At 38.7% G+C, this 6,000-nt stretch overlaps 1 long non-coding RNA gene across 1 annotated transcript in view; it reads left to right on the forward strand.

Moving 5' to 3' along the window:
- Positions 1–5,080, forward strand: part of LOC126949197 (uncharacterized) — a 49,293-nt gene extending 44,213 nt beyond the window's left edge. Inside the window, exons 2-4 of the long non-coding RNA XR_007723619.1 lie at positions 3,281–3,333; positions 3,480–3,640; positions 4,376–5,080. This is a non-coding gene — a long non-coding RNA (uncharacterized LOC126949197). The remainder of the gene's footprint in view (positions 1–3,280; positions 3,334–3,479; positions 3,641–4,375) is intronic.
- Positions 5,081–6,000: the final 920 nt, after the last annotated feature.

The raw sequence follows: 6,000 nt of genomic DNA on the forward strand, positions 1-6,000 counted from the left end.
CATCGCCCCCCTCCCACCCCCACAATCTTCTGAAGGAAATAGACTGCAGCACTGATTGGCTGACTTTGGGTAAGTGGTGGGCTACCCAGGTAAAGGGTGGGACTGGGTTAGAGATCCAGCTTAGGGGAGTTACAGTCTTGCCTAAGACACAGGGTTAAAGGCTCTTCTTGATAAAAGGGAAGGATGCTTGACCAACCTTGGGTTTGAGGACCAACTTAGGAGTGTTAGAGTCCCTCCTAAGACTTAGGCTGTTAGAGGCCCTTTTCAGTAAAGTTCCTCTTGGCTAAGAACAGGTTTGGCACTATGGGATGGTAACTGCTATTCTCTTGGATGAATCTGTCTTGGACTCTTTGCTGATGGTAATGGGTGACAGAGTTAGGCATGTACAGGATTGTTGGACATGGGGAACTTTTTCCTCCCTAAAAGGGGAAACTTGAGAGCTGATGGGACTGCTGGAAGAGATCCCTTCAGGATTGAGAAGCAGCTGCCTGAACTTTTCAGTGTCGCTGCAACGGGTGGATCTTTCCCTGGCCTCCCTGAGTGCCTCCCCTTCCCCACCCTGCCTCAGGCAATGCTTTTCTCTCTCTCTCTCTCTCTCTCTGTGTGTGTGTGTGTGTGTGTGTGTGTGTGTGTGTGTGTGTGTGTGTGTGTATGAACTGGTTGAATGAATGGTAAAAAAATCACTGTTTATCTCCTCTGTAAAGTTTTGATTAATGGAAAAAATGATTTGTGAGGCTAGTTTCAAGCTGTAGTGAATCTGGTGTGCTTTGTGTGCCTTTCTGTATGGCTCTGTCATGGAGAGAGATACCTTGGGTTAGAATGCGGGCCTAGGACACCTGTGAGCCTGCTGTTCAAGACAGCCCAGCAAATTGATCAGTTACAAACTTTGCTGCTTGTCCCTAAAAAAAGCTGGAGGAGGTTTCCTTCTTGTCTTGTATGTCCTTGGGAGCTTGATCCTGTAACCATGTGGCCATGCTTTCTCTTTTCACAATGGAGGCCCGGGTTCAGGGTTCAATCCCTAGCCTAAGGGATGAGCCTTTCTAATTGATATTTGGGTGACCTTTGCAATTTTTAAATTCTCTTTCCCTCCACAAACCATCTTAAATTTTCCTTTCTCAGAGCCCCTGTGAGGTTACTTTTGGTAAAGTTTAAAAGCCAGAAATATCAGCCGTTTGGCCTGGCTAACGTTGGGTAATAAGAAATTTAAAAGGACTTTTCAAAAGAGTGCTATAGTCAAAAGTGTGCTTAATTAAAAGCAGATATTCAAGTTCTAACAGCCCTAGGGATTCCCTGGGAAAAACAGAGGAGGCACTAAAGACCCCTGTTTTGGGAAAAACCTATTTTCCTCATGAAACCTTAGGAATTGAAAGTGAATAAATCCCTTTCAAAACCTAAGGTGCTGTTTTGTTTTGTATTGTGTTATCTGACCCTTTTTACTTTTGGTGGTATCAGAAGTTACTTTGCATTATGAGAGAATTTAGTGTGTAATAAGTAGGTAGGAAATACACTTTTAGGGAAGTCTAATAGCAGTTATGGGGGATACTTGGCTTTTCGCACATTTGGATCAGAGAAGCATGCTCTTGGCCACCTAGGAAATGTGGAGATGTCCCCATCCACTACTGAGAAATAAGACTTCCATGGGGTGATGGGGTGAATCTCTCTTTTTGGGGTCCAGGATCTTGTATAAAAATGGGACCCTTACATTTTGGGGATCTGTTTTGCCTTCCAGCTGTGCCTGCTTATTAGGCCCTAAAAACTGCACACTTTAAAGAGAAACTTAGAAACTGGTAAATAAAAATCCTTACAACTACATAATCATCTGTCTGTCTGGGTATTTATATGCATTGTGTGTGTGATGTTTATACCTAAAAGAACTTTACTTAATTGATTTTAAAATAATGAGAGCTTAACTCAAATATTTTAAAAGAAAAAAATTGTAATGTCTTTTCGTTTACATGACTTTAATAATCTTTGGGAAATAAAAACAGCTTTAAAGATTATTGGTAAAATAAAGACACTTGGTCTAAATCAGGCAGGTCAGATTTTAAGTTTGCTAAATGCTTTAAGGTCATAAACTGCTTCTTTGATTTTTAAAAAATTGTTCAATTTATTTTGAAGCATTAGATTTAGATAAGGCTCGCGGACGTGTGGTGTTAGCCATGCCCCCAGCTGTGCTGAAACAAGACCTTATCTAGTGTCCTAGGCTCCACACCTAGTACATAATTAAAATTGCATACTTACCAAGGTTTTCACCGAAAGCAAAAGTCACTAAGAGTTAACAGTGTAACATGTATTTGAGACTACCGAAGAAACGGTTTTACATGCACGGTATATAAGAAAATGGAAATGTGTTTTTGGTAAAAGATTATAAGAAGTCATAGGAATGTGGATTTTTCTTGCCTAAACTAAAGGGTTAAAGGATTATTTTAAGTCAGATAAGATAAAGCTGAAGGTTTAAGCAAGTTGTGGAAGGTTTGTGAAAAATTAATTGTAAAAGAAATTCTGTGTGTGGACATTGACTAAAATTAAAGGGGTGTTATTCAGTTTTTCTGTAAACTGAACATTGAATAACAGCATGACAGGTTTTTCTTAGAGCGCTATTCTGCTCTTTAACAAAAAATTGTAAAAGGTTAGAAAAGGTTTATGAGAATCTTATGATCAAACACAAAATTGGATAAATTTATTTATAAAGTTTTATTAAGAATTGGGTTTAACATTAATAGTACACTAATGTAAAGGTGAAATTTGGCTTATTTGGTATAAAAGCACACAGGAAGCACTGTCAAATATGAAATAGTATTTGGCTTTCTTTGGGCTATATTTGTATAAATATGTTATTGGTATGGGTTTCAAAATAATGGGAAACTTTTAATTCTGATATGGCTTAGTATAGGTTATTAATAATTATAATTGTTACATAAAATTATTGTATGCCAAAGAAGTAACCAAATTTGTCAATCATGTTTTTTACTGTGGCTGTCCTAAAATGTTTTGTCATCCATGGACAATTGTTACTTTGTTTTAATCCTCTTTAGAAGGTGGTTTATAATCAGCTATAAACTCTAATAGGTGTTCTTAAATGCAGGTTTCTGATAACTTTGGAAACTGTGATATTAGAATAGAGGAAAAAACTTTCAGTACTCTCATGGAGAGCTGAAATGTTCATGAATATCAAACAAAACAGGAGTTAATGGCATGGACTGAACTTTAACTAGAAGATTAAAGTAATCTCTTCGACTTTTTGCTTAAAGTGTTGCTAATCCTTTGTTTTGTTTTACAGAGTCAAGAAAACTTTTCTTTTGCGCTATTTACAGCTTTTAACAATTGAGCAAAGTATATTCCTGTAAACAAAATTTGAGCATATTTGTTTCTGTCTACCTGATTTCTCAAAAATTCAGAAATTGTCTGTGAATAGCTTAACTTGTGGCAATATACTTATTTGCATAAGTGTAATAAGAATCTGTTTTCTTTTGTAACAGGACACAGTTAGAGAAATTGGCTATTTTACCAAGGCTTTGACTGGAATGGTATGTTTTCCTTTAAGGAATTAAACTTGACTTACAGAGCCAATAAAAGACCCTTGGGAAAGATGTCCGTATACCTTGTCTACACAGTCCCTGTACAGGATTCTTGACTTGTGGTAAGTGAAGAATGTCAGTTTCTAGCAGGCCCAGGAGCCCCAGGTCATCTTGCAACCTCAAGAGGAGCCCCAGGTTATCTTGGAACCTCAAGAGGAGAGGAATTTACTCAACTCTTTGATGGTACAAACTCATGGCGGGGCTCAGCTTTAAAAAATCTTATCTGAGATTCCTTATGGAACAGAGTTCCATCAAAGCCAATTAAAAAGTCTATGTGAAAAATAATTATTCTTGCTGCACTTTATACAAATAATTAGGCCAAGTATACAAAGCAAATCAGTTTTAACTGTGATTTGTCTTTAGTAAAAATGGGAAACTGGAGACAGAAATTATGTTTCAACAACTATGGTACACTTGTTATTAGATTCTAGTCTCATCAGTTGTTTTTGAGTTTTTTCCTGCAACTTAGGCTGACCCTGCTTATTCTTGTGAACTAACCAGTGATCTTTGGCTGCTGCTCAAAAGAAACAAAAAGGATGAGTAATGTCAAAAGCTGGATCAGTATTCTAATTCTGGGCACACTGGAATCATCTAGAAACCCCATATCAGCTTGGCCTATATCATCTTGGTTCCAACAGTTACCCAGTTTGTGGAAAGCCTTCTTATTTAGTCTACTTGGAATAATTTTTACTTATTTTGCTTCACTGTTTTGGAATATGTTGCTGTTGTACACTTTGTGTAGGATGCAGGACAAGTTTACACAACGTTTTCTTAAATTAAACACATTAATTTTCTAGATATCACCTCTTGCTGGAACTCAAGAGTTATGAATGGCCCTCAGCATACCCATGCTTTCTGACTGAGCTCCTCTCTGCCATGAATACAACAGACCCAATAGTTGGGTAGGAATAATATCGCCACTATTCAGCCTGAAGAAGTTATGGAAGATGGGTCTTCATCCTTCTGCAACCCTTAGAATTAAAGGTTCTCTTATAACAGGGATGGGGAAAATGTCAGAAGACTTTGAACCAGAGCAACTCCATCTTGAATAGGGAATGGGTGAAATGAGGCTGAGACCTACTGGGCTGCGTTCCCAGATGGTTAGTCATTCTAAGTCACAGGATGAGGTAGGAGGTCAGCACAAGATACAGGCCATAAAGACCTTGCTGTTAAAACAAGTTGCAATAAAGAAACCAGCTCAAATCCACCAAAACCAAGATGGTGACAAGAGTGATCTCTGGTCGTCCTCACTGCTACACTCCCACCAGTGCCATGACAGTTTACAGATGCCATGGCAACATCAGGAAGTTACCCTATATGGTCTAAAAAGGCATAAGTAATCCGCTCCTTGTTTAGCGTATAATCAAGAAATAACCATAAAAAATAGGTGACCAGCAGCCTCAGGGCTACTCTGTCTATGGAATAGCCATTCTTTTATTCTTTAACTTTCCTAGTAAACTTGCTTCACTTTGCTCTATGAACTGTGTACTGAATTCTTTCTTATGTGGGATCCAAAAATCTTCTCTTGGGGTCTGGATTGGGATCCCTTTCTGGTAACACTGGTACAAAACTTGGAAATCACCAGAAAGTACAAAAAAGCAGAAGTAAATAAATGGATCCCTCTGGGCTGCAAGACAGTTTCTAGGAACAATTTTATTTCCTTCTAGTCTTTCTTTCAGGCACATTTTCCCATTTGTGGTTGAGAACATGGAACCTGTGACCTCAACTCTGTAACCTGTCTTTTCCCCCTCTACATTTTACCATCTGCATTTTTTCATGTGATCGGAAACTCTTTCTAATCATCATTTTAGTGACTGCACAATGTTCCGTCATATGGATGTGCCATAATTTTTTCCACTCGTCCTTATCCCAGAACATGTGGGTTGTTTCTAGCTTTGTTTGTTATGAGTGATTCTGTCTTGGGCATCTTTGTGCAGAGAGTGCTCATATGTCAGATTAGTTCTCTGAGACAGATTCCTCGCAGTGAAATTGTAGGAGTTAAAATAACTATTTTAAGGGTATTGCTACATATCGCCAAATTACTTTGAAAAAAGCTACGCCAATTTATACTCTCATTAGCAAAGTAGGACAGTACTTGTTCCAGTTTTTTTGTTTGTTTTTTAGAGATGGAGCCTTGCTCCGTCACCCAGGCCTGAGTGCAGTGGTGCAATCATCGCTTGCCACTGGAACTCTTGGGCTCCATTCCTCCTGCCTCAGCTTCCCAAGTAGCTGAGACTGCAGGTACAGTTCCAGTTTTGTAGCACAGATGTTCCTTGAGTTGCGATGGGGCTACGCCCCGATAAATCCACAGTAAATCGATAATATTGTTAAGTTAAAAATGCGTTTAATCCACCTAACCTACTGAACATCGGAGCTTAGCTTAGCCTGCCTTAAACATGCTCGGAACACTTACATCAGCCTA

Source organism: Macaca thibetana, chromosome 2, assembly GCF_024542745.1.
Source record: "Macaca thibetana thibetana isolate TM-01 chromosome 2, ASM2454274v1, whole genome shotgun sequence".
Classification (NCBI taxonomy): domain Eukaryota; kingdom Metazoa; phylum Chordata; class Mammalia; order Primates; family Cercopithecidae; genus Macaca; species Macaca thibetana.